General features: G+C 36.0%; 1 non-coding gene across 1 annotated transcript; it reads left to right on the top strand.

The window, feature by feature from the left end:
• Positions 1-14,401: 14,401 nt before the first annotated feature.
• On the top strand, positions 14,402-14,505 carry LOC127747311 (small nucleolar RNA R71). The gene has a single exon (XR_008009111.1). It is a non-coding gene; the product is annotated as a small nucleolar RNA R71 (small nucleolar RNA).
• Positions 14,506-23,656: the final 9,151 nt, after the last annotated feature.

The raw sequence follows: 23,656 nt of genomic DNA on the forward strand, positions 1-23,656 counted from the left end.
CTGGCATATGCAAGTTAGGTATGAGGTTAGATGTGGCGGTAGTCCGCACACATATGCAGATGCAGAAAAGTAAATATGAAAACCTGAAAATGAAGAACTGAAGTTTTATTGAATGATTGGAAAAGAAAGAAGAGGGAAGAAGAAGAGCTGGAGAGCTTACAAGCGAACTCTCAGAGCTTCTCTCACTAACTTCTCTCTATGTGTTTGTAAACTGAAGGGTGCCTTAGAATGAGAACAATGCCTCCTTTTATAATTGAAGATACTACTGTTTCTACAGTACAAGTGAAAATGACCAGTACTATTTCTACAGTACAGGTTGATATGATTTTGAATTTAGTGATTACATAAATTTTGAGATTAAAGGCTAATTCTCTCCGAGGTCAATTCCAAAGCAGTCATATTCATTTTGATTATAACCGCTTGAGGATTCTGCTGACGAAGTAGGATTTTTTTTGTGTTTTTCATCTTCTTCGATCATCTGCATGGTGTTTTGCAAATGATTCTTTTGATTGAGCTCCTGCAAGGGTTGCAGCTATTTGAGCTTTCTGATTGAGAAATGAAGCCCTTTCCAGATCTAAAATCTTCTAACTGTGTGGATTATTTTTGAACCATTCTCTGACTTTATCTGGATAGGCCATTGATGAATCAAATTGAGACCACCATTTTACGTAATCATGCCTTTGTAGGAATGGAAGTGATTTGCAGTGGTCTGATTTTGCATATTTGTATTGCCAGGAGAATACCCATGCTAGTGAAAAATTTGAGAAAAATTTTAACATTACAGGAATACATGATTCCTGACTGTTAAATTTTGATTGAAAAAGTTTATACCCTTCATCTGTTGGTGAGGGTAGAATTTCTGGGATTGGCTCAAACAAGTCCCACCATTGGTAGAACCAATTTGAAAAAACATAATTGGTTTTTCTTTTAAAATAGATTAACCATGAATGTCTGTAATGAGTATTTTGAAACAAAAATACTTTAGTCTAGGCTTCCATGTAGTCCCAATAATTAAAACCTATTGGGTCATAATTTTGAGAAAATTTTTGAATTTTGTTTAGGTTGTTCCCAAATTGTTTTGGGGACAAAATTCTGAGGATCTGGATAGTTGAATGGGTTATAAATTCAGGATTGGTTTTATCCTTGTAATGTTTAATAGATACTGAGTCAGTATCTATTAAGATGAATTCGTAAAATTGGCGGGTTTTGTTCGGTGCTAAAGGCCTGAAGTTGAACCCAGTAGGAAAAATCTTTGGAATGACTTTGTTTGGCGAGCTATCCCAGAATTTAGGCTCCATATGGATAATGTTTGAGGTTTTGTTGGTAGACATGTAATTGGTTTGGGCTTTTTGTGTTTTGGTAGAGGTTGAGGATGTTTGGGGTGTTTGGACAATAGCCTTTTCTTTTGGTATATGTATGGATGTTTTATGATTGGCCATTTGGGATATCAATTGAGCTAAGTCAATTTCTTCATCTGACTCGCTGCAAATGTCAGCCCAAGACTTTTTGTTGAGTTTAGTGAGACCCTGGTCTTGTAAGGCCAAGAAGGTTTCAATTGGGAAGGCATAGTCTGCCTTAGTTTGTTTGGCTTGGTTGTTTGTCGGTTCAATGGATTGATGAGTGGGTTGTTGGGTAGATGACCTAGATTGTTGAGTAGGCTGTTGGGTAGATGACCCAGATTGTTGAGTAGGCTGTTGGGTAGATGACCCTGTTGGGGTGTTAGACCCAGATCTTCTGATTGGCCCAGGTAGGGCTACGCGAACGCCTCTGCCTCTTGCTGAGGCTAAAGTTGCCTTTTTAGGCATCGTTTCTTTCCTTGTCTCCCTGCAAATATTCACGTGTGAGAAAGTTAGGGAGAGAGTTTGAGTTACCCTTGATGTGCACAATATCAAAATAAAAAATGCTTAATATAGCTTGCCATCTGGCAAAAACTTGTTTTGATGCAAGGTTTTTAACATCATTTTGTAAAACATCTTTAGCCGATTTACAGTCAACTCGGACTAAAAATTTTTGATTGAGTAAGTCAGATTGAAATTTCGTGATGCATAAGACAATGACTAAAATTTCTTTTTTGATAGTGGAATATTTTTGTTGAGTAGTATTCCAATATTTTGATGTAAATGCAATGATACATTCTTTATCATGCAATTTTTGTTTTAAGATACCACCATATCCTAAATCTGATGCATCAATTTCCACTATTTTGAATGCATGAGGAACAGTTAGGTATAGACAAGGAAGATTGCAGACTTTGGTTTTAAGAAATCTGATAATATCAGAATGTTTTTTCGTCCAAGGTGAAGGATTCTTCTTAAGCCTATCATGGAGGGGCTTAATGAGATTGTTAAGATTCGGGATGAAATCTAAAACATAATTGAGACATCTTAGGAACCTCTGGAGCTAAGGTTTATCAAGGATATAATCTGGAAACTTTTCTGCAAACAAAATTGATCTTTCAATAGGAGTTATTGTTCCTTGGAAAATCATGTGACCAAGAAAGTGGATTTTTGTCTGAAAAAGAACAATTTTTTATTTAGAAACAACAAGTCCATTTTTTTGGATGATGTACATAAAAGTTTTAACATGTTTGAAATGATCATCCAGATTTTGGGTGAAGATTAAGACATCATCAATATAAACGATTGCAAAGTTTGAGTATGGGTTGAAAATATCATTCATGATTTTTTGAAATCCGGAAGGGGTATTTTTCAGACCAAAAGGCATTACATTTTATTCATATTGCCCAAATGGAACTGTGAATGCCGTTTTATATCGGTCTGATTCAGTGATTTGGATTTGCCAAAAATCGGACTTCATATCAAATTTTGAAAAAATGTTTGCTAAATTTAACCTATTAAGGAAATCCTTTTTTGTTTGGGATGGGGTAACGAATCTATTGTAAAGCTTGATTCAAAGGTTTGTAATTGATGACAAGCCTAGGAGTTCCTCGTTCTATCTCAGCTTGTTTATTAACATAAAAAGCAGAGCAAGATCAAGGACTCTTGCTTGGACGAATTAACCCTTTATCCAAAAGATCTTTAATTTCTTTTTGACAATGCTGCAAAAGCCGCTCATTCATTTGAATGGGGCGGGCTTTTGTAGGGATTTTTTATTCTTTGAAATCCTTTTCATAGGGAAGATCAACAATGTGTTCTTTCCTATTCTAGAAGGCATGAGGCAAATCAGAACAAATAGATTTTTCAATTTGATTTGAAAGATTTTTTATTTTTTCTTGAATCTTTGGTTGAGTAAGTTGTGATTCAAGGGTTTTGAAAGAGATTTCTTCTCTTAAAAAACAAATCTATTTAGTTTTGAATTCAATTAGGTTTAGAGATCTTTGTTTTGACGAGTCTAAGGACTCAAAGAAAGTTACCTGTCCTCCCACAAAAGAGGTAAGTCTAGGAAAATCTGCCAGATATGGAAACAAAAGATTTATGAAAGGTGTCCCTAAAACTACATCATTTTTTATATTTTTTGCTATAATGAAATCAGTGGGAATTCTGATATTTCCCTTTTCAATAAAGACATTGGTTATTTTAAAATTGATACTTAGCCTTTCGCCGTTATTGAGCTAAGACGCTTAGTAGTTTTTTCGAAATATTTTGTAAGGATCAGACCTTCCTTAATACAGTTTGAATCTGCACCTGAGTCAAAGAGTGCTATGGTGTCGAAAACAAAATCTTTAACGACAATTCAGACATTAACGCGATACTTCATAAAAGAGAACACATTTATTATTCTCAAAATTTATTTTCCCTCATCGTCGTTAGAAATCTTATTTTCTTGTTCCTTAGAGCACTCAGTTTGGTTTAAAAGAGAACCAAGTTCTTCATTACCAGATTCTTCCTCTTGTATTAATTATGAGAGAATGAGATGATGATTGTCTTGATTTCTTTTGATTTCCTGGATCTCTCTCTTAAGATTGTTAACCTCAGTTTGGAGGTCTTGAATGGTTTTGGGATGAATAACTTATTTTTCTAATTTTTCGAAAATAGGTTTGACATCATATTTGTTGCTAAGGACCAAATTTTTGGGTCTTTTCCCTTTTTGCAAAGATTTTTTCAATTTCAAAAGGAAGTCTTTCTTTTGTTCTGGATTCTCAATAGCTTCGATAGCATCATCAAATAGAAGATCTTGATCTTTGGATAAAACATTAATTTGTTTGACATCTGAATCTGAGTATGACTCAACATCATCAACTTGGATGTTGTTGATATTATCATCCGAAGATTCTGGTCCAGAGCTATCATCTGAACTATTGATCATAAGATTATTAATCTGTTCGTCAATCTGAGGATCAAGGTTCAGATTATTAATCTTTTCTTTTAACCGACAATATTTGCTAACATGTCCAGGTTTTTTACATGTATAACAAATAATGGGGTTTTTTTGGGGATACTTTTGGAAATTCTTTTGGAAATCTGTTTCATTATTAGGTTTTTGAAAACCTTTTTTGGATCTTCTGAAATTCTTTTCAGGATTAGCTTTAAAATTTTTTCGATTGGATGGTCTTCTAGATTTCCTTGGATGACAAGCAGGAAGACCAAATTGTTCACAGAAAGTTCCCAAATTGATACGATTTTGGGTTTTCTCACGAGCAAGTTTCCTTTGGATTTTATCATCTTGACAAATCTTTAGGGCAACCTTTTGGATGAAAGAAATAAGTTGGCCATAGCTTAACTCATCATAGGGTATTATCCCGTCTGGGGTTAAGCTACGAATTTTGTCCCGTACTTTATCTCCCAGAGATTTGGGGAGTCTAGCAAGGAATTTTTCTTTCAAGAAAGGTTGTTGACTGTCTTCTCTGGTATAAACCCTAGTATGAAAGGTGTCCTTATACCATCGAAAATCAGACAAAGTTTTGCATCTGAGATTGGAAAGAAGCTCAGCAGATCGGTCTTTCCAAAGGGACGGATCACCTATGAAGTGGCTTGCTATGGTAAAGATTAAGGTATTGACAGTGTCGGGGATAGGTTCCCCGTCGTCTCCAATGATGGGTTCGTTCTGATCATTGACTTTTATGGCGAAAAAGATAGAGTGTTTTTGGTTATCCGAGAGGTAGTTATCCCACCATCTTTTTAGTTGGCCACTGAAGCCGGAAACAATAACATTGGCTATAGCTTCTTCAGAGGTTTTATGGGCTGCTTGATAGGCTATGCCTACCATTGTCATATGCTGAAGCATACTCATGATATTATATTCCGTTTTGCTGTCTATGTTCCATTCATAGACATTATTGGCATTGAAGCTGACAAAACCTAGTTCTGTTTCTTCAAGAGCTAGATCTGGAGCGGATACTCGATTATAACCATACGCAGAGGGTTTGGTTAAACCCTTCCACTTGGTTAGAGAGTTGGTCATAATAGGGCTGACTTTGAGGGATGATTTTCTAGAATCATCACTTTGCTCAGAGCAAGATTCATTGGACTCATGGCCGAGGGCATTAATGGCTTTAGATGAGCGTGTTTGAATTCGAGAAGTAGACTCATCAGAGTTTGTAGGAGTTTCAGAGACAGTGGTAAAACGATTTAAAAGTTGGTCAATCTTTTGAATAACTTCTAAATCACCAGATTGTTGTTTTAAAATGGAAGTTTTAAGACTTTGCTTTGCCTTGCTACTCATTTTGAAAGGTTTAAAAATGGGTTTCTCAATACCTATAGAAGTAGAGGCTTCAGAAATATTTTTCAAAGAGAAAGTAGATCCTGAAGATGAAAGGTTGTCACCCAAGCATTGTAAAAATCTGTTGGTATAATTTGATTGCTCAATTAGATTTTTAATATCTTTAGGGGTGCCAGCTTCATCCACTTTCTTTGATTTGAAGGGAGAGGCCATAACAGGATTATGTCCTTCCGTATTTGAAATAATAAAAGCTTCTTTTGGAGGAAACTCAGATCTGACTAAGTTCCCATCTTTGACTTTCCAAGTTGAAATAACATTTGCTGAAAGCAAAGTTTGTTTGGTTTTGAAAGGATAATCAATATTATTTTTGATGGAATAAGCATGAAACCATTCAAAAAAGGGAATATGCATTTTAACCTCATTTAGAAAATTGTAGTACTTTTCTTTGAATGATGAGATTTGAGCAGCTGTGTAAGTACGTAAATACCATTCTCTGTAGAGGTCATATTCCTCAGAGTATAGCTTTTTACGTAGAGCTTCTCTATTTATAACAAATTATGTGCTATTCATTTATCATTCAAGGAAGAGTATGTTGGAGATTGATGAGAAGATTCAACTTCAACTTCCACATCATCATCATTTTCTTGGTAAACTGCTTGAGAAATGTTTGAATTATTTTGTAAACCAGAAATATGCATTTCAGAATTTACTGGTCTCGAAATTTTTAAAAATTGAGATTGAGAAGTTACTGAAAAAGATCTTCTTGTTGAGGCAAAATCATTAGATGTTCCTGCTTCAGACCTAGAGAAAAAAGAGTTTTGTCTATCAAAGAAAATCTCTACTTTCCCTGATTCATCATGTTTTACTTCTTGTAAGAGAGGTGCTTGTCTAGGTAGCGTTGGGATGGCTTGGTCAATTGACCATGACTGGGGGAGGTAAATTTCATCACACCTTATGAGCCATGGGATCATGATGTTGGCCTTTGTCATGTCTGTGACAAACAAAGTAGTTTCACGATCTTAGGACTTAAGAAGGACTCTTGAATTACAAGTGTTCATGACCTTGTATTGAATCCTATAGATTAGAGCGGCTGGAATGGACCCTTCTTTCATGTTGAGACCATGAATTCGGATGTTTAGGAAAAGAGAGTCAAGAATGTTAAGGTCTAACAAGCTGACCGTTTTGTTCGGAAAACAGTTAAAGTAAACTGAATCGTGTCCTAGACTTGTTTCAACTGTTCCGATTAAAGAGTCTTGAAAGTCATTGTGTCTAATATCTGTAAGACACATGAGGATAGAGGCATTCAAACCTTCTCGGATGAGAGGTTTGACGGCAACTTGGACACACCCTATGTGAAGATATCTGTAGTGATGGGCATGTTCTCTAACAGATTGTTTGTTCAGAAGATGAAATTCCTCACCGAAATTTGGTCATAGAGGAATGTTATTTTCAGCGGTTTTGATGACATAGTCTGATTTTCTTTTGTTGTCATTAGGGACATATAACTCATCTTGAGGGATTTTGGTTGTTTCCGAATTGTCAATAGCTTGATTGATATCTTCGAAGCAAACTTCTTCTTTAAAGATATTGTGTTTGGGGGAAAGTTCCTCAGGACGAGCAACTTTCTCGGTAAGGGGATTGGAAGAAGAATGTATAGGAGAGGAGGATGAAGACGGTGAAGAAAAGGAAAGGCGTCTAGAGAGAGCGGAAGAGTTTAGACATAATATCATAAAATCTGATATCATAGCCCTCCTTTGGTTCAGAGAGAACATATATATTATCACTAAATTATTACTCAAATTTTTGAATCTGGGTTTTTAACTCTTTTTTTATTCTTTAAATCCATAGCCACCAGGAGTTCTTACGTTTGGATCTTATCACTTTCAAGGACATCGACAAATTAGCCTTACTGCCAAAACTCCAGGGTCTTACTGCTACAGCCCCTTTGAGTGATAAGATTAAACAGCCTGTACTTCCAGATTTAAAGTAATATTACTTATGTACAAAAATTTAGAACATGAATAGTAAATAAGAACCAAAACAGTACATTCCCAGATCCATGAACCTCAGAGATAGTTTAATGATAATATTTATATTTCTACTTCCCCATCAGGCTCTGATACCAAAAGTCCCGAAGTGGATTAAGGAGGGAAAGGGGAAGAAGGGATAGAAGAGAAGGAAGATATCAGAAAAATGAATGTAGATGCAAGAACAAGGAAATAAATATGAAGTTAGATGCGGCGGTAGTCCGCTCGCATATGCAGCTTAGGTATGAGGTTAGATGTGGCGGTAGTCCACACACATATACAGATGCAGAAAAGTAAATATTGAAACATGAAAATGAAGAATTGAAGTTATGAAAACACGAAAATGAAGAACTAAAGTTTTATTGAATGATTGGAAAAGAAAGAAGAGGGAAGAAGAAGAGCTGGAGAGCTTACAAGGGAACTCTCAGAGCTTCTCTCACTAACTTCTCTCTATGTGTTTGTAAACTAAAGGGTGCCTTACAATGAGAACAAGGCCTCCTTTTATAATTGAAGATACTACTGTTTCTACAGTACAGGTGAAAATGACCGGTACTATTTCTACAGTACAGGTTGATATGATTTTTAATTTAGTGATTACATAAATTTTGAGATTAAAGGCTAATACTCTCCGAGGTCAATTCCAAAGCAGTCATCTTCATTTTGATTATAATCGCTTGAGGATTCTGCTGACGAAGTAGGATTTTCTTTGTGTTTTTCATCTTCTTCGATCATTTGCATGATTTGCTGAAGGTGTTTTGCCAAGGATTCTTTTGATTGAGCTCCTGCAAGGGCTACAGCTATTTGAGCTTTCTGATTGAGAAACGAAGCCGTTTCTGGATCTGAAATCTTCTGACTGTGTGGATTATTTTTGAACCATTCTCTGACCTTATCTGGATAGGCCATTGATGAATCAAATTGAGAGCACCATTTTACGTAACCATGCCTTTGTAGGATTGGAAGTGATTTGCAGTGGTCTGATTTTGCAAATTTGTATTGCCAAGAGAATACCCATGCTAGTGAAAAATTTGAGAAAAATTTTAACATTACAGGAATACATGATTCCTGACTGTTAAATTTTGATTGAAAAAGTTTATACCCTTCATCTGTTGGTGAGGGTAAAATTTCTGGGATTGGCCCAAAGAAGTCCCACTATTGGTAGAACCAATTTGGAAAAACATAATTGGTTTTTCTTTTAAAATAGATTAACCATGAATGTCTGTAATGAGTATTTTGAAACGAAAATACTTTAGTCCAAGCTTCCATGTAGTCCCAGTAATTAAAACCTATTGGGTCATAATTTTGAGAAAATTTTTGAATTTTGTTTAGGTTGTTCCCAAATTGTTTTGGGGACAAATTTCTGAGGATTTTGATATTTGAATGGGTTATAAATTCAGGATTGGTTTTATCCTTGTAATGTTTAATAGATACTGAGTCAGTATCTATTAAATTGAATTCGTAAAATTGGCTGGTTTTGTTGGGTGCTAAAGGACTGAAGTGGAACCCAGTAGGAAAAATCTTTGGGATGACTTTGTTTGGCGAGCTATCCCAGAATTCAGGCTCCATATGGATAATGTTTGAGATTTTGTTGGTAGACATGTAATTGGTTTGGGCTTTTTGTGTTTTGGTAGAGGTTGAAGATGTTTGGGGTGTTTGGACAATAGCCTTTTCTTTTGGTATATGTATGGATGTTTTATGATTGGCTATTTGGGATATCAATTGAGCTAAGTCAATTTCTTCATCTGACTCGCTGCAAATATCAGCCCAAGACTTTTTGTTGAGTTTAGTGAGACCCTGGTCTTGTAAGGCCAAGAGGGTTTCAATTGGGAAGGCATAGTCTGCCTTAGTTTGTTTGGATTGGTTGTTTGTCGGTTCAATGGATTGATGAGTGGGTTGTTGAGTAGATGACTGGTAGGTGAAATTGTGATCATCAACAATGGCTCCAAAGACTTGGTGCTCTCAAACATAAATCACACTTTGTCACAACTCCTCACAACTAACCAGCAAGTGTATTGGGTCGTTCAAGTAATAAACCTTACGTGAGTAAGGGTCGATCCCACAGAGATTGTTGGTATAAAGTAAGCTATGGTCATCTTGTAAATCCCAGTCAGGTGGATTCAACTATATTAAGAGATTATTGGATTTTCGAATAATAATAATAAATTAAACAGAAAATAAAGATAGAGTTACTCATGTAATTTAATGATGGGAATTTTAGACAAGTGTATGGAGGTTCTGTATTCCTTCTGAATCTCTGCTTTCCTACTGCTTTTATCTAATCTTTGTCACTCCTTTCTATGGCAAGCTGTATGTAGGGCATCACCGTTGTCAATGGCTACATCTCATCCTCTCAGTGAAAATGATCCAAATGCTCTATCACAGCACGGCTAATCATCTGTCGGTTCTCGATCATGTTGGAATAGAATCCCTTGATTCTTTTGCGTTTGTCATCACGCCCAACAATCGCGAGTTTAAAGCTCGTCACAGTCATTCAATCCCGGAATCCTACTTGGAATACCACAGACAAGGTTAGACTTTCCAGATTTCCATGAATGCCGCCATCAGTTCTAGCTTATACCACGAAAATTCTGATTAAGGAATCCAAGAGATACGCGCCCGGTCTAAGGTAGAACGGAAGTGGTTGCCAGTCACGCGTTCATAGGTGAGAATGATGATGAGTGTCACGGATCATCACATTCATCATGTTGAAGTGCAACGAATATCTTAGAATAAGAATAAGTTGAATTGAATAGAAAATAGTAGTAATTGCATTGAAACTCGAGGTACAGCAGAGCTCCACACCCTTAATCTATGGTGTGCAAAAACGCCATCGTTGAAACTACATAAGTGATGAAGGTCTAGGCATGGCCAAATGGCCAGCCCCCAAAATATGATATAGAATTCGAAAATAGGGAGAAGGACCAGATATGTGGTCAAAAGACAACTAGTACAATAGTAAAATGTCTTATTTATACTAAACTAGCTACTAGTTTACAGAAGTAAGTAATTGATGCGTAAATCCACTTCCGGGGCCCACTTGGTGTGTGCTTAGGTTGAGCTTGATCTATCCACGAGCTGAGGCTTCTCTTGAAGTTGAACGCCAAGTTGTAACGTGTTTTGGGCGTTCAACTCTGGTTCGTGACGTGTTTCTGGTGTTTGACTCCAGACTACAGCATAGAACTGGCGTTGAGCGCCAGTTTACGTCGTCTTATCACGAATAAAGTATGAATTATTATATATTGCTGGAAAGCTCTGGATGTCTACTTTCCAACGCCGTTGATAGCACGCCATTTGAAGTTTTGTAGCTCCAGAAAATTCATTTCGAGTGCAAAGAGGTCAGAATTTAACAGCATCAGCAGTCCTTTGTCAACCTTTTATCAGAGTTTTGCTCAGGTCCCTCAATTTCAGCCAGAAAATACCTGAAATCACAGAAACCACACAAACTCATAGTAAAGTCCAGAAATGTTAATTTAGCATAAAAACTAATGAAAATATCCCTAAAAGTAACTAGATCATACTAAAAACTACCTAAAAACAATACCAAAAAGCGTATAAATTATCCGTTCATCACAACACCAAACTTAAATTGTTGCTTATCCCCAAGCAGCTGAAAATCAATTAGAATAAAAAGAAGAGAATATACTATAAATCCCAAAATATCAATGAATATTAGTTCTAATTAGATGAGCGGGACTTGTAGCTTTTTGCTTCTGAGCAGTTTTGGTATCTCACTTTATCCTTTGAAGTTTAGAATGATTGGCATCTATAGGAACTTAGAATTTTAGATAGTGTTATTGATTCTCCTAGTTAAGTATGTTGATTCTTGAACACAGCTACTTTTATGAGTCTTGGCCGTGACCCTAAGCACTTTGTTTTCCAGTATTACCACCGGATACATAAATGCCACAGACACATGACTGGGTGAACCTTTTCAGATTGTGACTCAGCTTTGCTAGAATCCCCAGTTAGAGGTGTCCAGAGCCCTTAAGCACACTCTTTTTGCTTTGGATCACGACTTTAACCACTCAGTCTCAAGCTTTTCACTTGGACCTGCATGCCACAAGCACATGGTTAGGGATAGCTTGATTTAGCCGCTTAGGCCTGGATTTATTTCCTTGGGCCCTCCTATCCATTGATGCTCAAGATCAACAATATGCACTGTTTAAGCATTCATTCAGAAAACAAAAAGTATTGTCACCACATCAATATAATTTAACTAAATTCAAGGATAAATTCAAAATTCATGTACTTCTTGTTCTTTTGAATTAAAAACATTTTTTATTTAAGAGAGGTGAAAGATTCATGGAATTATTCATAGCTTTAAGACATAGTTACTCAATACTAATGATCATGAGGTAGAGACACAAGACATAAACACACATGAAGCATAAAAATAAATAAAAAAAACAGAAAAATAAGAGCAAGGAGATTAAGGAATGAGTCCACCTTAGTGAGGGTGGCGTCCTCCTCTTGAAGAACCAATGGTGCTCTTTGAGCTTCTCTATGTCTCTTCCTTGCTTCTGTTGCATGATCCCTAGTGATTTTGGTGCTCCTATCCTTAGTTGCTCCCAATAGTTATGTGGAGGAACATATATCCCCTGAGGTATCTCAGGGATCTCTTGATTTGCAGTCAAATGCTCTACTACTGAACTATGGATTCTTGAGATGAATCTCTCCATCTCCCATGACTCAGAGGTGGAAGCAATTGTCTTCCCTTTTTCTTTTCTTTTTTGAGGTTTCTCTGGCCTTAGGTGCCATCAATGGTTATGGAAAAGCAAAAAGCTATGCTTTTACCACACCAAACTTAGAATGTTGCTCGCCCTCTTAGAAGAAGAAGAAGATATGGAGGAGAGGGAGAGAGGTGTGTATTCCGCTATGTAGGGTGGGTTTGGGTGGGAAAGAGATGATGGATGTGAGTGGTGAAGAGGTAATGGGAAAGAGAGTTATTAGATTGTGTGAAAAAGAGAGAGAAGGTGAGTTGAGGTAGGTAGGGATCCTGTGTGGTCTACAGATCTTGAAATGATCTTGTGGGGTCCACAGATCCTGAGGTATCAAGAATTTACATTCCTGCACCAATTAGGCATGTACAATGCCTTTGCATGCAATTCTGGCGTTTAAACGCCGAAGTGATGCTCATTCTGGGCGTTCAACACCCATGTGCAGCATGTTTCTGGCGTTGAACGCCAGGTCCATGCTTGTTTCTGGCGTTTAGTGCCAGCTCTCCTTAAGGGACATTCCTGGCGTTTGAACGCCGGGAGGTTGCTTGTTTTTGGCGTTCAACGCCAGATCTATGCTCTGTTCTGGCGTTGAACGCCAACCAGATGCTCCTTACTGGCGTTTAAACGCCAGTAAGTCCTTCCTCCAGGGTGTGATTTTTCTTCTGCTATTTTTTATTCTGTTTTTAATTTTAGTATTTTTTTCGTGACTCCACATGATCATGAACCTAATAAAACATAAAATAACAATAAAATAAAAATAAAATTAGATAAACAAAAATTGGGTTGCCTCCCAATAAGCACTCCTTTAATGTCATTAGCTTGACAATGGGCTCTCATGGAGCCTCACAGGTGATCAGGTCAATGTTGTAGACTCCCAACACCAAACTTAGAGTTTGGATGTGGGGTTTTAACACCAAATTTAGAGTTTGGTTGTGGCCTCCCAATATCAAACTTAGAGTTTGATTGTAGGGGCTCTATTTGACTCTGCATTGAGAGAAGCTATTCATGCTTCCTCTCATTACCAAATAACTTGGCATTTAGCTTCATGATGGCTCCTAGATATTGAGCAACTTGCTCTTAAGTTACATCTTCATCCTCTTCAGAGGAAGAATAGTTCTTAAAGCTCATGAATGGTAGAAGGAGATTTAATGGAATCTTTATGGTCTCTATATGAGCCTCATATTCCTTTGGATCCTCAATAGGAAACTCCTTCCTGCTTGAGGGACGTCCCATGAGATCTTCCTCATTGGGATTTGCATCCTCTCCCTCCTCCTTGCATTCAGCCATATTGATTATATCAATGGCCTTGCACTCTCTTTTTGGATTCTCTTCAGTATTGCTTGGGAGAGTACTAGGAGGAGTTTCAGTGATTTTCTTACTCAGCTGGCCCACTTGTGCCTCCATATTTCTGATGGAGAACCTTGTTTTATTCATGAAACTTAAAGTGGCTTTAGACAGACCAGAGACTAAATTTGTTAAGTTAGAGGTATTCTGTTCATAATTCTCTGTCTGTTGCTGAGAAGATGATGGATAAGGCTTGATATTGCTGAGCCTATTTCTTTCACCATTATTAAAGCCTTGTTGAGACTTTTGTTAATCCTTCCATGAGAAATTTGGATGATTTTTCCATGATGAATTATAGGTGTTTCCATAAGGTTCACCTCTGGCATTGCAGGGTTTTCAGGTTCATAAGCTTCTTCTTCAGAAGATGCCTCTTTAGTGCTGTTGGATGCATTTTGCCATCCATTCAGACTTTGAGAAATCATGTTGACTTGATAAGTCAACATTTTATTCTAAGCCAATATGGCATTCAGAGCATCAATTTCAAGAACTCCCTTCCTCTGAGGCGTCCCATTATTCACGGAATTCCTCTCAAAAGTGTACATGAATTGGTTATTTGCAACCATGTCAATAAGTTCCTGAGCTTCTGCAGGCGTTTTCTTTAGGTGAATGGATCCACCTGCAGAGTGGTCCAATGACATCTTGGAAAACTCAGATAGACCATAATAGAATATATCTAATATGGTCCACTCTGAGAACATGTCAGAAGGACACTTTTTGGTGATCTACTTGTATCTTTCCCAAGCTTCATAGAGGGATTCACCATCTTTTTTCTTGAAGGTCTGAACATCCATTCTAAGCTTGCTCAGCTTTTGAGGAGGAAAGAATTTATCCAAGAAGGCCGTGACCAGCTTATCCCAGGAGTCCAGGCTATCTTTAGGTTGTGAGTCTAACCATGTTCTAGCTCTGTCTCTTACAGCAAAAGGGAAAAGCATGAGCCTGTAGACTTTAGGATCTACTCCATTCGTCTTAACAGTCTCACAAATCTGCAAGAACTCATTTAAAAACTGGTAAGGATCTTCAGATGGAAGTCCATGAAACTTGCAGTTCTGTTGCATTAGAGCAACTAATTGAGGTTTCAGCTCAAAATTGTTTGCCCCAATGGCAGGAATTGAGATGCTTCTTCCATCAAACTTGGACGTGGGTTTAGTAAAATCACCAAGCATCCTCTTTGCATTTATTGTTGTTGGGTTCGGCTGCCATCTCCTTCTCTTGTTCGAAAATTTCAGAAAGGTTACCTTTGGATTGTTGTAATTTAGCTTCTCTTAGTTTCCTCTTCAGAGTCCTTTCAGGTTCAGGATCAGCTTCAACAAGAGTGCCTTTTTCCTTGTTCCTGCTCATATGAAAGAGAAGAGAACAAGAAAAGAAGAGGAATCCTCTATGTCACAGTAAAGAGGTTCCTTATTATTAGTAGAAGAAAAAGGGAATAAGGAAAGGAGAATCCAAACACAAGGATAAAGATAGGGGCAGTGATTTGAGATGAAGAGAGGTGAAGAGAAGTGTTAGTGAATAAATAAATAAATAAATAGAAGAAGAGGAGAGGGAAAGAATTCGAAAATTAATTTTGAAAAGGAGTTAATGATTTTCGAAAATTAAAGATGAGATATATTTAAAATTAAAATTTAAAACAATTAGTTAATTAAAAGGAATTTTTGAAAAAGAGGGAGGTATTTTCGAAAATTAGAGAGGGGAGAGTAGTTAGGTGGTTTTGAAAAAGATAAGAAACAAACAAAAAGTAAAAAAAAAAATTAGTTGGAAAAGATATTAAAATCAAATTTGAAAAGATAAGAAGATAAGAAGTTAGATAAGATATTTTAAATCAAATTTTTGAAAAAGATAAAATTTTGAAAAAGATATGATATAAAAGATAAGATAAGATAGATTTAATTTTTTTAAAATTAAAATTAGTTATTTAACTAACAAGAAACTAAAAGATAAGATTCTATAATTTAAAGATTGAACATTTTTTAATAAGAAAGTAACAAACTTTAAATTTTTGAATCAATCACATTAATTGTTAGCATATTTTTCGAAAATAAAGATAAAACTAAGAAAAAGATTTTTGAAAAACATTTTTTAAAAAGAAATTTTCGAAAATTACTAAGAAAAAATGAAAAAGATTTGATTTTTGAAAAAGTTTTGAAAAGATAAGATTTTTAAAATTGAAATTTTGACTTGACTTGTAAGAAACAATTAATTTTAAAATTTTTTGACTAAGTCAACTCAAATTTTCGAAAATTATGAGAAAATTAAGGAAAAGATATTTTTTTGATTTTTTGAATTTTTAATTATGAGAGAGAAAAACACAAATATGACTTACAACATGAAAATTTTGAATCAAAACACATGATGCATGCAAGAACACTATGAATGTCAAGATGAACACCAAGATCACTTTGAAGATCATGATGAACATCAAGAACATATTTTTGAAAAATTTTTGATGCAAAGAAAACATGTAAGACACCAAGCTTAGAAATCTTTAATGTTTAGACACCATGAATGCAAAAATGCACATGAAAAATAACAAAAGACACAAAACAAGAAAATTTAAAGATCAAACAAGAAGACTTTACCAAGAACAACTTGAAGATCATGAAGAACACTATGAATGCATAAATTTTTCGAAAAATGCAAGAAAAATTTTAAAGCATGCAATTCACACCAAACTTAAAAATTGACTCAAGACTCAAACGAGAAACACAAAATATTTTTTATTTTTATGATTTTATGATTTTTTTGTATTTTTATTACTTTTTTAAAAAAACATATAGGAAAAAGAAAACAATGAATTCATAGTCCTCAATCAAAATCCCATGGATTAGACATGGCTTAATAGCCAGCCAAGCTAAAACATGTTATATGAAACTCTAGAATTCATTCTTGAAAACTCTGAGAATTTTCGAAAATAGGTGAGAAATATTGAAAAATATTTTTGAAAAAATTTTTTTTGAAACTAAAACAAAAAGAAAATTACCTGATCTGAGCAACAAGATGAACCGTCAGTGGTCAAAACTCGAACAATCCCCGGCAACGGCGCCAAAAATTTGGTAGGCGAAATTGTGATCATCAACAATGGCTCCAAAGACTTGGTGCTCTCAAACATAAATCACACTTTGTCACAACTCCGCATAACTAACCAGCAAGTGTACTGGGTCGTCCAAGTAATAAACCTTACGTGAGTAAGGGTCGATCCCACAGAGATTGTTGGTATGAAGCAAGCTATGGTCATCTTGTAAATCCCAGTCAGGTGGATTCAACTATATTAAGAGATTATTAGATTTTCGAATAATAATAATAAATTAAACAGAAAATAAAGATAGAGTTACTCATGTAATTTAATGATGGGAATTTCAGACAAGTGTATAGAGGTGTTGTATTCCTTTTGAATCTCTGCTTTCCTACTGCTTTTATCTAATCTTTGTCACTCCTTTCTATGGCAAGCTGTATTTAGGGCATCACCGTTGTCAATGGCTACATCCCATCCTCTCAGTAAAAATGATCCAAATGCTCTGTCACAGCACGACTAATCATCTGTCGGTTCTCGATCATGTTGGAATAGAATCCCTTGATTCTTCTGCGTTTGTCATCACGCCCAACAATCGCGAGTTTGAAGCTCGTCACAGTCATTCAATCCCAGAATCCTACTTAGAATACCACAGACAAGATTAGACTTTCCGGATTCCCATGAATGCCGCCATCAGTTCTAGCTTATACCACGAAGATTCTGATTAAGGAATCCAAGAGATACGCGCCCGGTCTAAGGTAGAACGGAAGTGGTTATCAGTCACGCGTTCATAGGTGAGAATGATGATGAGTGTCACGGATCATCACATTCATCATGTTAAAGTGCAACGAATATCTTAGAATAAGAATAAGTCGAATTGAATAGAAAATAGTAGTAATTGCATTGAAACTCGAGGTGCAGCAGAGCTCTACACCCTTAATCTATGGTGTGCAGAAACACCACCGTTGAAACTACATAAGTGATGAAGGTCCAGGCATGGCCAAATGGCCAGCCCCCAAAATATGATATAGAATTCGAAAATAGGGAGAAGGACCAGATATGTGGTCAAAAGACAACTAGTACAATAGTAAAATGTCTTATTTATACTAAACTAGCTACTAGGGTTTACAGAAGTAAGAAATTGATGCATAAATCCACTTCCGGGGCCCACTTGGTGTATGCTTGGGTTGAGCTTGATCTATCCACGAGCTGAGGCTTCTCTTGGAGTTGAACGCCAAGTTGTAACGTGTTTTGGGCGTTCAACTCTGGTTCGTGACGTGTTTCTGGCGTTTGACTCCAGAATGCATCATAGAACTGGTGTTGAGCGCCAGTTTACATCATCTTATCACAAATAAAATATAAACTATTATATATTTCTGGAAAGCTCTGAATGTCTACTTTCCAACGCCGTTGAGGGCGCACCATTTAGAGTTTTGTAGCTCCAGAAAATCGATTTCGAGTGCAGAGAGGTCAGAATCCAATAGCATCAGTAGTCCTTTGTCAGCCTTTTATCAGAGTTTTGCTCAGGTCCCTCAATTGTAGCCAGAAAATACCTGAAATCACAGAAAAACACATAAACTCATAGTAAAGTCCAGAAATATTAATTTAGCATAAAAACTAATGAAAACATCCCTAAAAGTAACTAGATCATACTAAAAAGTACCTAAAAACAATGCCAAAAAGCGTATAAATTATTCGCTCATCAATGACCCAGATTATTGAGTAGGCTATTGGGTAGATGACCCAGATTGTTGAGTAGGCTATTGGGTAGATGACCTTGTTGGGGTGCTAGACCTAGATCTTCTGATTGGCCCGGGTAGGGCTAGGCGAACGCCTCTGCCTCTTGCTGAGGCTAAAGTTGCCTTTTTAGGCATCGTTTCTTTCCTTGTCTCCCTGCAAATATTCACGTGTGAGAAAGTCAGGGAGAGAGTTTGAGTTGCCCTTGATGTGCTCAATATCAAAATAAAAAATGCTTAATATAGCTTGCCATCTGGCAAAAACTTGTTTTGATGCAAGATTTTTAACATCATTTTGTAAAACATCTTTAGCCGATTTACAGTCAACTCGGACTAAAAATTTTTGATTGAGTAAGTCAGATTGAAATTTTGTGATGCATAAGACAATGGCTAAAATTTCTTTTTTGATAGTGGAATATTTTTGTTGAGTAGTATTCCAATATTTTGATGTAAATGCAATGATACATTCTTTATCATGCAATTTTTGTTTTAAGATACCACCATATCCTAAATCTGATGCATCAGTTTCTACTATTTTGAATGCATGAGGAACATGTAGATATAGACAAGGAAGATTGCAGACTTTGGTTTTAAGAAATCTGATAATATCAGAATGTTTTTCCGTCCAAGGTGAAGGATTCTTCTTAAGCCTATCATGGAGGGGCTTAATGAGATTGTTAAGATTCGAGATGAAATCTAAAACATAATTGAGACATCCTAGGAACCTCTGAAGCTGAGGTTTATCAAGGATATAATCTGGAAACTTTTCTGCAAACAAAATTGATCTTTCAATAGGAGTTATTGTTCCTTGGAAAATCATGTTACCAAGAAAGCGGATTTTTGTCTGAAAAAGAACAATTTTTGATTTAGAAACAGCAAGTCCATTTTTTTGGATGATGTACATAAAAGTTTTAACATGTTTGAAATGATCATCCAGATTTTGGGAGAAGATTAAGACATCATCAATATAAACGATTGCAAAGTTTGAGTATGGGTTGAAAATATCGTTCATGATTTTCTGAAATCCGGAAGGGGCATTTTTCAGACCAAAAGGCATTACATTCCATTCATATTGCCCAAATGGAACTGTGAATGCCGTTTTATATCGGTCTGATTCAGTGATTTGGATTTTCCAAAAACCGGACTTCATATCAAATCTTGAAAAAATGTTTGCTGAATTTAACCTATTAAGGAAATCCTTTTTTGTTTGGGATGGGGTAACGAATCTATTGTAAAGCTTGATTCAAAGGTTTGTAATTGATGACAAGCCTAGGAGTTCCTCGTTCTATCTCAACTTGTTTATTAACATAAAAAGCAGAGCAAGACCAAAGACTCTTGCTAGGACGAATTAACCCTTTATCCAAAAGATCTTTAATTTCTTTTTGACAATGCTGCAAAAGCCGCTCATTCATTTGAATGGGGCGGGCTTTTTTAGGGATTTTTTATTCTTTGAAATCCTTTTCATAGGGAAGATCAACAATGCGTTCTTTCCTATTCTAGAAGGCATGAGGCAAATCAAAACAAATAGATTTTTCAATTTGATTTGAAAGATTTTTTATTTTTTCTTGAATCTTTGGTTGAGTAAGTTGTGATTCAAGGGTTTTGAAAGAGATTTCTTCTCTTAAAAAACAAATCTGTTTAGTTTTGGATTAAATTAGGTTTAGAGATCTTTATTTTGGCGAGTCTAAGAACTCAAAGAAAGTTACTTGTCCTCCCACAAAAGAGGCAAGTCCAGGAAAATCTGCCAGATATGGAAACAAAAGATTTATGAAAGGTGTCTCCAAAACTACATCATTTTTTATATTTTTTGCTATAATGAAATCGGTGGGAATTCTAATATTTCCCTTTCAATAAAGACATTGGTTATTTTAAAATTGATACTTAGCCTTTTGCCCGTTATTGAGCTAAGACGCTCTGTAGTTTTTTCGAAATATTTTGTAGGGATCAAACCTTCCTTAGTACAGTTTGAATCTATAACCGAGTCAAAGAGTGCTATGGTGTCGAAAACTAAATCTTTAACGACAATTCAGACATTAACGCGATGCTTCATGAAAGAGAACACATTTATTATTCTAAAAATTTCTTTTCCCTCATTGTCGTTAGAAATCTTATTTTCTTGTTCCTTAGAGCACTCAGTTTGGTTTAAAAGAGAACCAAGTTCTTCATCACCAGATTCTTCCTCTTGTATTAATTGTGAGAGAATGAGATGATGATTATCTTGATTTCTTTTGATTTCCTGGATCTCTCTCTTAAGATTGTTAACCTCAGTTTGGAGGTCCTGAATGGTTATGGGACGAATAACTTATTTTTCTAACTTTTTGAAAATAGGTTTGACATCATATTTGTTGCTAAGGACCAAATTTTTGGGTCTTTTTCCTTTTTGCAAAGATCTTTTCAATTTCAAAAGTTAGTCTTTCTTTTGTTCTGGATTCTCAATAGCTTCGATAGCATCAAATAGAAGATCTTGATCTTTGGATAAAACATTAATTTGTTTGACATCTGAATCTGAGGATGACTCAACATCATCAACTTGGATGTTGTTGATATCATCATCCGAAAATTCTGGTCCAGAGCTATCAGCTGAACTATCGATCTTAAGATTATTAATCTGTTCCTCAATCTGAGGACCAAGGTTCAGATTATTAATCTTTCCTTTTAACCGACAATATTTGCTAACATGTCCAGGTTTTTTACATGTATAACAAATAATGGGGTTTTTCTGGAATACTTTTGGAAATTCTTTTGGAAACCTGTTTCATTTTTAGGTTTTTGAAAACCTTTTTTGGATCTTATGAAATTTTTTTCAGGATTAGGTTTAAAATTTTTTCGATTGGATGGTCTCTTAGATTTCCTTGGATGACAAGCAGGAAGACCAAATTATTCACAGAAAGTTCCCAGATCAATACGATTTTGGGTTTTCTCACGAGCAAGTTACCTTTGGATTTTATCATCTTGACAAATCTTTAGGGCAACCTTTTGGATGAAAGAAATAAGTTGGCCATAGCTTAACTCATCATAGGGTATTATCCTGTCTGGGGTTAAGCTACTAATTTTGTCCCTTACTTTATCTCTCAGAGATTTGGAGAGTCCAGCAAGGAATTTTTCTTTCCAGAAAGGTTGTTGACTGTCTTCCCTGGTATAAACCCTAGTAAGAAAGGTGTCCTTATACCATCAAAAATCAGATAAAGTTTTGCATCTGAGATTGGAAAGAAGCTCAGCAGATTGGTCTTTCCAAAGGGATGGATCACCTATGAAGTGGCTTGCTATGGTAAAGATTAAGGTATTGACAGCATCGGGGATAGGTTCCCCGTTGTCTCCAATGATGGGTTCGTTCTGATCATTGACTTTTATGGCAAAAAAGATAGAGTATTTTTGGTTATCCGAGAGGTAGTTATCCCACCATCCCTTTAGTTTGCCACTGAACCCGGAAATAATAACATTGGCTATAGCTTCTTCAGAGGTTTTATGGGCTGCTTGATAGGCTGTGCCTACCATTGTCATATGCTGAAGCATACTCATGATATTATATTCCGTTTTGCTGTCTATGTTCCATTCATGGACATTATTGGCATTAAAGCTGACAAAACCTAGTTCTGTTTCTTCAAGAGCTAGATCTGGAGCGGATACTCGATTATAACCATACGCAGAGGGTTTGGTTAAACCCTTACACTTGGTTAGAGAGTTGGTCATAATAGGGCTGACTTTGAGGGATGATTTGCCAGAATCATCACTTTGCTCAGAGCAAGATTCATTGAACTCATGGCCGAGGGCATTAATGGCTTTAGATGAGCGTGTTTAAATTCGAGAAGTAGACTCACCAATGTTTGTAGGAGTTTCAGGGACAGTGGTAAAACGATTTAAAAGTTGGTCAATCTTTTGAATAACTTCTAAATCACCAGATTGTTGTTTTAAAATGGAGGTTTTAAGATTTTTCTTTTCCTTGCTACTCATTTTGAAAGGTTTAAAATACCTTTAGAAGTAGAGGCGGTCAGAAACGTTTTTCAAAGAGAAAGTAGATCCTAAAGATGAAAGGTTGTCACTCAAGCATTGTAAAAATCTATTGGTATAATTTGATTGCTCAATGAGATTTTTAATATCTTTAGGGGCGACAGCTTCATCCATATTCTTTGATTTAAAGGAAGAGGGCATAACAGGATTATGTCCTTCCGTATTTGAAATAATAAAAGCTCCTTTTGGAGGAAACTCAGATCTGACTATGTTCCCATCTTTGACTTTCCAAGTTGAAATAACATTTGCTGAAAGCAAAGTTTGTTTGGTTTTGAAAGGATAATCAATATTATTTTTGATGGAATAAGCATGAAACCATTCAAAAAAGGAAATATGCATTTTAACCTTATTTAGAAAATTGTAGTACTTTTCTTTGAATGATGAGATTTGAGCAGCTGTGTAAGTACATAAATACCATTCTCTGTGGAGGTCATATTCCTCAGAGTATAGGTTTTTACGTAGAGCTTCTCTATTTATAACAAATTCTGTGCTATTCATTTATAATTCCAGGAAGAGTATGTTGGAAATTGATGAGATTGATGAGAAGATTCAACTTCAACTTCCACATCATCATCATTTTCTTGGTAAATTGCTTGAGAAATGTTTGAATTATTTTGTAAACCAGAAATATGCATTTCAGAATTTACTGGTCTCGAAATTTTTGAAAATTGAGATTGAGAAGTTACTGAAAAAGATCTTCTTGCTGAGGCAAAATCATTAGATGTTCCTGCTTCAGACCTAGAGGAAAAAGAGTTTCGTCTGTCAAAGAAAATCTCTACTTTCCCTGATTCATCCTGTTTTACTTCTCGTAAGAGAGGTGCTTGTCTAGGTTGCGTTGGGATGGCTCGGTCAATTGACCATGACTGGGGGAGGTCAATTTCATCCCACCTTATGAGCCTTGAGATCATGACGTTGGCCTTTGTCATGTCTGTGACAAACAAAGTAGTTTCATGATCTTGGGACTTAAGAAGGACTCTTGAATTACAAGTGTTCATGACCTTGTATTGAATCCTATAGATTAGAGCGGCTGGAATGGACCCTTCTTTCATGTTGAGACTATGAATTCGGATGTTTAGGAAAAGAGAGTCAAGAATGTTAAGGTCTAATAAGCTGACCGTTTTGTTCGGAAAACAGTTGAAGTAAACAGGACCGTGTCCTAGACTTGTTTCAACTGTTCCGATTAAGGAGTCTTGAAAGTCATTA

The sequence above is a fragment of the Arachis duranensis genome, chromosome 4, assembly GCF_000817695.3.
Source record: "Arachis duranensis cultivar V14167 chromosome 4, aradu.V14167.gnm2.J7QH, whole genome shotgun sequence".
Classification (NCBI taxonomy): Eukaryota; Viridiplantae; Streptophyta; class Magnoliopsida; order Fabales; family Fabaceae; genus Arachis; species Arachis duranensis.